This window comes from Drosophila mojavensis, unplaced genomic scaffold (assembly GCF_018153725.1).
Source record: "Drosophila mojavensis isolate 15081-1352.22 unplaced genomic scaffold, ASM1815372v1 contig_72, whole genome shotgun sequence".
NCBI classification, from domain to species: Eukaryota; Metazoa; Arthropoda; class Insecta; order Diptera; family Drosophilidae; genus Drosophila; species Drosophila mojavensis.
In genome coordinates, this window is record NW_025318897.1 from 416,053 (window position 1) to 427,639 (window position 11,587).

The following is an 11,587-nucleotide window of genomic DNA, read 5'->3' on the forward strand; positions in this document are numbered from 1 at the left end:
GGAAGCTTGGAAACTAACAAGCACCTTCGCGGCCACAGTGATGATGGAGCTCCGCAGAGTCGAGCGAATGAGAAGACGAGCTGTTCCTGGCTAAGGTGGCGCATAGTGATTGCGAAGCAATGCTTTGCGGTCGTCCCACAAGCATCGCGCGCTATCCGAGCCTTTACACAACTTGCAACTTGTAATATAATAAGATTGAAAATAAACGAATATAAAACAAGTAAGAACGTTGCAGTCGGGCGATACCGATTGCAGAAGACTCATTCACAGCCCAAACGCTGTCAACCAGAGTATATCGTGCAATTTTCAAGTCTAGTGCCCAGCAAAAAACACGGCATGATGCCATTAAAATTGGAAAATCATCGATAGCTATTGCATTCAAATTACATACATATATAATTTATACAATTTTGATTTTTATTATATATTTATATCCATACATTGGATACCGGCTTCAAGCTAACAGCAGATCAGCGCGATTTTCCTATGCTTGTGCACACACTCATCGTCTATTCTATGCGTACAGACAGAAGCGCGCCTTTTCTCACATTCTTAGAATTTCGATTGATTTCTGGACTTTCTAGCCGTTACTGTAGTTTTGTCTAATGACGCTCTCTTATTAAGCTATTCTATTTTAGCAACTGACTGCTCGAGCAAAGCAGTGGCGCGTGTGCTAAGGGCGACGCAAGTAATGTTAGAGCAGAGGAAGTTCGAACCTTTAATATTTTTTTTTTTTTTTTTTTTTTTCATACATATTTCGTTTTTTATAAAATAGATATTTTATTGGGAAGGTGCGAGCTTGACTGAATGGAACTTAATACTTTTCATTTTCTTAGTCGAATAATTTTATAAGTTTAAATTTGTTTCTTCTTAAATAGCCCTCAAATACATATACGCAAATACATACATATGTATATATGTAAGTCTGCACGCATAGCATCAAGCATTCCAGCCTTATACACGCATTCATTTGTATGTGTGTATGTATGTACACATAAATGCGTGCTCTAGCATATTCTAAGAATCCCGTTGCGATTGATTTGTCTTTGCGTTGTTTTTGAATTTCCAGCCGCTACACTGGCTTTTCTTTGCTATGTGGCGTCATAACAATAATGTGATTTCGTTTTAACTATTGTTGATAGAAACGACGCGGTGGTGCTGTAGGCTGAAGCGCCGACGATCTTTATTTTAGCTATTTTGACAAACATGCTGTTTGGGTTGGGTGCGAGTTCAAATCCCGCGGAAAACACTTTTTTGTAAATGGCAAATTTTTGTTATGTTAGCTTCTTTATATTTTATTAGTTTTATAAAAACATTTCCTTCCGCGCTATCAATGCCTATTAAGCCTACTTATGTGTACATATACATAAATAGATGGCTGACGCATATAAATGTCGCAATTCGGGCACTGTAAATGCCGATTGCCACGCCCCTAGTGGCCGTAGATTTCTCAAATTTATCCAGTTCTTAGAACGAGCAACCGGTTACCTAAATGCAAAATTTGAATTCTTACGCTCAAAAAATGTGAAAATTACAGGGTATTTTTCGATATGCCACGCCCCTAAAGAGACTTAAAAATTATTTTTGGGGCATCGATAGAGGAGGCTACCAGTAACTTAACTATCCAAATTTTAAGCTTCTTGCTCTTAAACTGTAGGAGATATAAGCTTTTGCGGTTTGCCACGCCCCCTATGGGCGGACATATATCTACCATAGCTCGTTCAGGTCTCTAGCATCAATAGTGCCTAAAATATAACAGAATTCGAAAAATCACTATATGTTCAGGTCCGATTTGCCACGCCCCTAGTGGGCGTATATATATAATTTTTTCACCTATCTTCATAGAATTAAAGCATCAGCTTACATGCAAAATTTCAGCAATCTAAGTTTATAACTTTAGGAGATACAGTTTTATCCGATTTGCCACGCCCCTAATGGGCGGAGATATATCCGCCATAGCTTGTGATCTTAGGTGGTCGGCGCGGACCTACATACCAAATTTCAGCTTTCTAGCTCTTCAACAAACATGATTTCTGGTATATCGGAAAATGCATTTTCCGATTTGCCACGCCCCTAGTGGGCGGATCGGGAAAATTTTAACACTTTATAAATCGGAGATATACACGAGTATGTGTTCCAAATTTCAAGTCTCTAGCTTCAATAGCGCCGAAATAGATTGCGTTCATACGGACAGACGGACAGACGGACGGACAGCAAGACGGACATTGCACAAAACCAATATACTCATTTCACTTTCGTGAATGAGTCTAAAAAAACAAGTAAGAAAGCTCTAGTCGAGACTGCTCGACTACGAGATCCCCTGAACCCTTGGAGTAATAGCTATTTCAATAATTTTTCGCGTCTTTCAGCTTACACAAGAAACACGCACACACAGACACACACACGCACGCATGCACACACAGGCATACATACACACACATACACATAAACATTTACACGCGCATACACAAACATATACACACACAAGCATAAACACGCATGGGGGCAGTGTGCGCATACTATGAGAACTCAATTGTTTAATAACTTTTTTTGTGGACATACGATCTTCATGAAATTTTCAGATTATGATTATAACATAGATATGCATGTATTTCTAGTACTTGAAATACGCCTTTTACAAATGTGAGGGTGAGGGGGTGAATATAGGGGTGGGGGGTAAATTTTAACAAAAACCGAAATTGTATAAATGGCATATAAGCATACATTAAAAATTTGAAAACTCTAGCAATAAAGGTGTAGAAGATATAATTTTATAACTGGTTTTCGATAAGCTTTTTTATCGAAAAAAAAGATCGGGATGAGTTATCGATTTTGAATGATAAACTCGATATCAGCGCTGTAATTACGAACATTTAAAAAAAATTTGAAGTCTCTAGCTTTTATATCTTCGGAAATCGACGCGTTCAAACATATGGACAGACGGACGAACGGACAGACGGACACACAGACAGACGGACAGACAGACAGATGGACAGGGCAAAATCAACTCAGCTCGTCGCCCTGATCAAGAATATATATACTTTGTGGGGTCTGCCAAGACTCCTTCTCCCTGTTACATACGTTTCAACAAAACCATTATACTCTGATTTCCCATTGAAAATGGTTTCAGGGTATACAAACAAAAAAACACACACACACACATACACAAAGTTCGAGTTGCGTTTTCGTGGAGTACGGTCGACGTCATCGTGATCCATCGTGGACAATAGCTTGATCTGTGTTTTTCCCTGTGAAAGTGGAAAGAACTGTAGACAACGTGGTTGCTGTGGGCGCGACGCACCCAGCGACGGCAAAAATGATCAAAGACTTACTTCGTGGCGGTCTCGCGGAGTACTACAGTGATACAAACCGGTGGTGCAAGAGAGGGGGGCAATAGCGTCACTGTTTTTGGCGTCAGGGCTTTCCTCTTTCCCTTTCTTTTTTTAAGCGCGAAAAGATTTGTCACATTAGGCGTCACATTTGTGCAAATAATAAAAAATCTGGTGCATTCACTCTAACAGCTGTTAGTAGTGCTGGAAATTGCAGCGGACGATCAGCTGCTCACTAACTTTGGTGAGTTGCTAAGTCTCAGCAAAGACAGCAACCTAGCTGCTGGTGTGAGGTATCAGGTATTAAAAGTAGTGCATACTTTCGGGCTCTCGCTGTAGTTAAGTTGAGTTTAAGTTACTGCGGTCTCTAAACTCAAATTATATTAGTAGGCAGTGTCCACTACAGGCTTCACGCCGTGGTAGTCGGAGCAATATGGAGGCCATGATGGAGGAGGAGCTGCAAGTTTTCGCGCGCCGTTCCTCGTTGCAGCGATCACCGCAGAAACAACAGAGGGCGTTACCGCAGCCGTCGACTTGTATTCAGTCTCCAGTGGCTGAGTGCCAGGCACCCAAGTCTTTAAAAGAAGCGTTAGCTCAAAAAGGAGTTACGCTAGAGGGTTTGTCTGCCCTATTTGGGGGGCAGCGGCATATAAATGCCTTAATGAGAGAGGAGCTATCTAGGCTGGTCAGTCTCCACAAGACAGCCGAAGCGTTCTGCAACCGACCGGTCAAAGACTGCGAGGTGCAGACCACGGTGGTCAAGAAAGTAGCTGAGAAGGTTAAAACAGCGAGCGTTAGTGCTACAGCAGGTAGTAATACGACCAAGCGGTCGAGTGAAGTTGCCACTGAGCAGAGGAAAACTCCCTCGAAAAAGCCGAGGCACAATAAAAGCGCAGCAAATCCAATAGAGCCAATGGCTCTACGGGCTGCAGCCGATAAAACCAACCAGGCAGGTCGACAGACGAGTTCGAACAGCTGGACGGTTGTTAAGGGACGCAAGCCGCTGCAAAAACGTTCCAGAAGTGACGCCATCGCGGTTTCAGGTGTAGGCGGTTGCAGCTATGCGGACATGCTTCGCGTAGTCAAGAGCGACCCAAATTTAAAGCATCTGAGCGGCGACGTCCAAGGTATTAGGAAGACAGCTAAGGGGGACCTTTTGTTGCAACTGAGTAGGAAGCCGGAGCATAGCGCTGAGGCTCTGCACGAAGCTTTAGGCAAAGCCTTGGGTGACCGAGCGGTAGTTAAAACACTTACCGAATAGGCTCAAATTGAGATTCGCGACCTAGATGAGTTAGCAAGCAAAGAGGAGATCTTGGAGGCAATTAGGGTGGAGTTGAAGGATAGCTCACTCCCCATTGAGGCTATCAAATCGCTTCGGCCAGCTTTTGGTGGACAGCAAAGAGCTACGGTTGCTCTTCCAATTGGGAAAGCTAAAACTCTGCTCGAGCTGTCCAAAATTAGAATAAGTTGGGTAGTATACCGTATCCGAGCTGTGGAACAGCCTAAACGCTGTTTTAAGTGCCTCGATTACGGTCATATGGCAGCAAACTGTCGCAGCGACTGTGACCTAAAGGGCGCCTGTTTCAGGTGTGGAGAGATGGGTCACAGTGCAAAAGCATGCACCAAGCCACCAAAATGTAGCCTCTGCATCCGGAAAGGGGAAAAGCAGACGGACCATTCAGCAGGCAGCTTCAAGTGCCCATCCTACCGTGAAGCTGCTCGTAAAATGAAATGTTAAGGTTCTTGCAGCTTAACTTAAATCATTGTATTGCTGCCCAAGATCTTCTAGAGCAGACCATTAGGGAAAAATGTATAGACGTAGCCCCACCACTGTATAGCCAGCTGCCCTAGGACATGGTCAACAGACGTTAATGGCAAAGTTGCGTTGTGGGTATGCGGCAACTCAACGAACGTACTTTCGAATGTTAAGTCATTCAATGAGTTCGTACGCGGCCGATATGGTAACTTACGGCTTTACAGTTGCTATCTGGCCCCCAGCATGCAGCTCAATGAATTCACGACGGTGCTCGACGAGCTTGCCGAGGATGCTAGGGGTCGGAAGGCCATTATAGCTGGAGATTAGAATGGGGAAGCCTCACAACAAATGCCAGAGGTCGTATCCTACTGAAGATCTTCGCGACACTAGATGTTGCACTGCTCAACACTGGCCACGAGTACACCTTCAGTCGGGCGGGATACGGATCTATTATCGACATTACTTTTGTCACTTCATCTCTCTTTCGGGGAGCAACATGGAGCCATTGCGATAGCTATACGGGCAGCGATCATACGGCACTTCTATTCACAATAGGTGAGCCACCTGCCAGGGCGTCAACATTGTGGAGGGAGTCGTATCGGCTAGATACTTTTGATCCCGCGGTCTTTTCAGAGGCCATTCAGTCTCTGGGCACAATTGGTAATGCTGAGGCCAGAGCATGCCAAATGGTAGCCCAATTACAGAGTGCCTGCAATAGCAGCATGTTACGCCGCAAGCAGTTCACGCGACAACAAGAGCCTACGTATTGGTGGAATGCACAAATAGGTGACATTCGTCGCAAATGCATCCAGGCGAGAAGAAGCTACCAACGGGCTCGCGGAAGGTCTACGTTTTTTGAGAAACAATTAGCTTACCAGGCAGCTAGAAGACAGCTGATGAGGGCCATTCGGGCAAGCAAAAGAGGATGCTTTTTAGAGTTGTGCGACTCAGCCGAATATGACCCTTGGGGCAGGGCATATAAGATAGTAGTTAAAAGACTATACGCAGGTAGACAGGTGCAGCCTACGGATCGTCTGGAGCTTAAATCGATTGTGGAAACGCTCTTTTTAGAAAGTTTAGGCTCCATTCACGCCCCTGGATCCGAGTCTGCTGATCAGGGCTCAACGAGCACTGAAATTGTTTTAGTCACAGAGGAAGTAATCATAGTAACTCTCCGGGGTCTTAGAACCAACACTGCTCCAGGGCCGGACGGGATCCCAAATCGTGCGCTAAAGCTAGCCCTCGCCTTTCACCCTAGTACGTTCGCTGAATTATTTAACGAATGTCTAATTCAAGAGACGTTCCCGGCAAAATGGAAAGCCCAGAACCTGGTGTTGCTACCCAATGCCGGCAAACCGCCAGATGAGCCATCTTCATACAGACCGATCTGCCTCTTAGACACCATGGGAAAGGTGTTTGAGAAATTGATCTGCTCTAAACTGGAGACTGCGATTACTAGCGCCGGAGGCGTGTCACCAAATCAATTTGGATTCCGGAAGGCCCGGTCAACAACGGATGCGCTAAACAAAGTTGTTGGTCTGGCCACTTCCGCCATACATGGCACAAGATGGAAGCATGGGACGAAGCAATACTGCATTATTGCGACCCTGGACGTAAAGAATGCCTTCAATACAGCTAGTTGGGATATGATACTGAATGCGCTGTCACAATATAATATCCCTAAATATCTTAAAGAAACAATAAAGAGATTATTCAGAGGAAGAACACTGGTATACAATACGAGTGAGGGTCCCCAAACTCATACAGTGTCAGCTGGAGTACCCCAAGGCTCAGTGCTGGGGCCTCTCCTATGGAATATCATGTACGACGGCATACTGCGCTTGGAACTACCAGCAGGTGCGCACACCACTGGCTTTGCTGATGATTGAGCTGTCGTAGCCATAGGAAAGAAGCTCAAAGATACAGAGATGCAGCGAAAGTATCAATCGCATACGAAGCTGGTTGACTGGAGCTGGGCTCGAGCTAGTGGCACACAAAACTGAAGTTGTCCTAGTCAGCAGTCGCAAAAGAGTGGAAACTGCCAATATAAAGATCGGCAGCGTCACCATTGGCGATAAAGTATCTTGGCGTCATGATAGACACAAGATTAACTTTCCGCGAGCACTTAGAGTATGTGCATAAAAAGGCAGCTGATTCTTGTAGAGCTCTCTCGAGAATTATGCTTAACACGCGAGGACCTAAACAGCAACGACGTCTCCTTCTAATGAGCTTCATTAGGTCCGTCATCCTCTATGCTGCGCCAATATGGGCAAGAGCGATGGCAACGCCGAGCTACAGCCGGGGCATTTGCGCGATCTACAGATTGAGCGCAATCAGAGTCTGCTGCGCTTTCAGGACTATCTCCGATGACGCGGCGCTCGTCATAGCTGGTATGGTACCACTGGGGTACTTGGTCGCCGAAGCCGTGGAGCGGAATTCGCACGCGCCTGTGCGTCTCAACGCTATCAGGGCGAACAGCATCGCACGATGGCAAAGAAAGTGGAATAGCTCAGCTAAAGGGCGGTGGACGCACAAGCTCATCCCGGAGCTCGAACCATGGGTCAACCGCAAACACGGCGAGGTTAACTTCTATCTTTCGCAGATCCTCTCGGGCCATGGATGCTTTCGGAGCTATTTGAAGTGCTTTGGTCACGAGGAATCTGACGAGTGCCCCTGGTGCGAGCGAGGGCATATGGAAGACGTCAACCACATTCTTTTCGAATGTGGACGGTTCCTGGAGGAGAGGCGTCGTCTGGAAGAGGCAGTGGGCCGCTCCATCAGAGCGGACAACATTGTCAACGCCCTGCTGGAATCGGAGGAAGCTTGGGAACTAACAAGCACCTTCGCGGCCACAGTGATGATGGAGCTCCGCAGAGTCGAGCGAATGAGAAGACGAGCTGTTCCTGGCTAAGGTGGCGCACAGTGCTTGCGAAGCAATGCTTTACGGCCGTCCGGTAAGCATCGCGCGCTATCCTAGCCAACACACAACTTGCAACTTGTATTAAGATTGTCAATAAACGAATATATAAAAAAAAAACAAAAAAAAACAAGTAAGAAAGCTCTAGTCGAGACTGCTCGACTACGAGATCCCCTGAACCCTTGGAGCAATAGATATTTCAATACTTTTTCGCGACTTTCAGCTTACACAAGAAACACGCACACACACACACACACGCACGTACGCACACACAGGTATACATACACACACACGCATACAGACACACATACACACACACACGCATACAGACACAAACGCCTACACACACACACATACACACACACATACACATACAAGCAACCACGCATAAACACGCATGGGCTTCAGTGTGCGCTTACTATGAGAACATAATTGTTTAATAACTTTTTTTATGGACGTACGATCTTCATGAAGTCTCTAGTATTTGAAATACGCTTTTTACAAAAGTGATGGTGAGGGGGTGAATTTAGAGGTGGGGGGTAAATTTTAACAAAAACCGAAATTTTATAAATTGCATATAAGCATACATTAAAAATTTGGAGACTCTAGCAATAAAGGTGTAGAAGATATAATTTTATAACTGGGTTTCGATAAGGTTTTTTATCGATAAAAAAAGATCGAGATGAGTTATCGATTTTTAATGATAAACTTGATATGCGCGCTTCTGAAATCGACGCGTTCATACATACGGACAGACGAACAGACGGACGGACAGACAGACGGACAGGGCCAAATCAACTCAGCTCGTCGCCCTGATCAAGAATATATATACTTTGTGGGGTCTGCCACGCCTCCTTCTGCCTGTTACATACATTTCAACAAAACCATTATACCCTGATTTCCCATTGAAAATGGGTTCAGGGTATAAAAACACACACACACACATACACAAACACATACACACACAAGCACCCACGCATAAACTCGCATGGGCTGCAGTGTGCGCTTACTGTGGGAACTTAATTGCTTAATAACTTTCATGAAACTCTCTCAGATTATGATTACAAAATGAATATGTATGTACTTGCCAAAGCACAAGTCTCTAGTATTTGAAATACGCCTTTTACAAATGTGAGGGTGAGGGGGTGGATATAGGGGTGGGGAGTAAATTTAAACAAAACCCAAAATCGCATAAATGGCATATAAGGCTACATTAAAAATTTATAGCCTCTAGCAATAAAGGTGTAGAAGATATAATTTTCTAACTGGTTTTCTATCAGGGTTTTCATCGATAAAAAAGATCGGGATGAGTTATCGATTTTTAATGATAAACTTGATATCCGTGCTATAAATACGGACATTTAAAAAAAAATTTCTCTAGTTTTTATATCTTCCGAAATCGACACGTTCATACATACGGACAAACGGACGGACAGGGCCAAATCGACTCAGCTCGTCACCCTGATCATGAATATATATACTTTGTGTGGTCAGCCACGCCTCCTTCTGCCTGTTACATACATTTCAACAAAACCATTTTACCCTGTTTTCCCATTGAAAATGGGTTCAGGGTATATAAAAAATTTTAAAAGAAAAAATTTTTTCTCGATTGAACAGTACTCTAGGAGAACATGTGTAGTGGCCGAAAATAAATAACAATTCGAATTATAGGTATAAACACAGAATAGTGGGAACAAATAATAAAATATGATTCGGTATGTCATGAGTCACCCTACGGTCGTTGTTGTTATCTATCTTTGTTTATCATTCGCATAGCGCAAGACATGCAGATCATACGATTGTACCGCAAGCGCAGATTTATGATCGTACGATTGTACCGCAAGCAGACGAAGAAGAGATGATCGCGCGACTGCGCTTAGCGCCACTTAACCCTCTAAGCCCCAAGAGTGCCTCTAGGCACTTATTTTATTTTTAATTTTTAAAAAATAACTAAGAGCTTTTAGTTAACTTAAAAATGGTAGGACTGTTAAAAATACTTGGAAAAATTCCCTGAAAAAGTTTGAAAGCTTTCGGACACAATAATCGGTACTTTTAATAAACATATGATCGAATCATATGTTATTTGGCGCCAAATATTTCAGCTGCTGCATATTGTCATTTGAAGTGTTGATAGAAGCGAATTTATAAAACCTATTGAACTCAATATTTTTTTCGTGAAAGGTAAGGTAATTTACTAAATAAATAAACTTTAAAATGTGCGAATATGTTGAAATTGTGCTTAGTAGCATCGTAAAAGTGATAAGTGCCTTGAGGCACTCTTGGGGCTCAACGGCAAAATTTGTTGTCAGCAGCTATTTCACAGCTGCTTGCATTTCTTGAGTGATTTGTGTGTGATTTTTATTTATTGTGGATTTTTGTTAATAGAAATTAAATAATGGCTTTGAGAGTTCGCTATAAATGGTCTGGTTTGACGGATGAACAACTGCTGGAGCTATTCGAATCAGTCCCGTCGGATGTGGATATATCGAGTATATCAAGTGACAACGAGGATGAAGAAGATGAAGACCTAGCAGAGGCACTAAACACTGCAATAGAAGATGCCTCTACGGTATCCTTAATGTGCAGTAATCTTGAAAACATTGAAAATACTGTGCAGAACCATGAGTTTTCCCGAAAAGCTCCTAAAAGGCCTCAATCTCCATTGCCAGTTATTGAAGGAGCAACACATGCAACTTTACCATCTTCTGGTGGCTTTAATGGGCTTAGTAAGCAAGTCATTACTTTGAATTATAATACAACTCATTATTTTATTTCATTAGATATTAAATCGATTAAAAAGGAACCCAGTAGAGTTATATGGCGACATCAATCAATGCAATTGCACATAAACAATGTAGCTTTTCAAGGCGACTCTTCGTTGCCATTAAAATTAACTGATCTGAAAACTCCTCATATGGAGTAGAAATTAGTAACGTACTGTGGAAAGACAACAAGGCCGTTCGGTTGTTATCGACCTATGTGGGCGTTAAGCCGTTTAAGAGGTCACATGCACAAGAAGGAACAGCAAAGACAGCTCGTTACGATAGAAAGTCGAAGCGCCATGTAGAAGTTGACACAAGTTATTAGAGAGTATAATGCTCATGTGGGGGGTGTGGATCTGATGGATGGTCTTATGGGTCGATACCATATAAGAAGTAAAACTCAAGATGCTGCAACCCGAATTTTCTACCATTTAGTAGATATGGCCATAACAAACGCCTACATCCTATACAGACGTATACAGAAGGAAACCATGAGCAGCTTCCGGATTTTCGAGAGTCTATTGCAGCGGGTCTAGTGAGATATCAGTCAAAAAACTTGCCAGGTCGTCCACTCAAGAACAACTATTTATCTTCACCATCTTCAACTTTGTTTGCGCGATCAACTCGGTCGCCATCACATACTATGCAGTCGCCAATTTCTCAGCGATCCTTACAGCCACAACTCAAACAAGGTCAAAAATCAAATCACCCAATAATGGAATTAAGGTGTGACCTTCTGAATCATTTTCCAGAGTGGTTGGATCGCAATACGGGAAAAAGATGGTGCAAGCACTGCAAAACTTCACAAACGCAGTGCATTTGC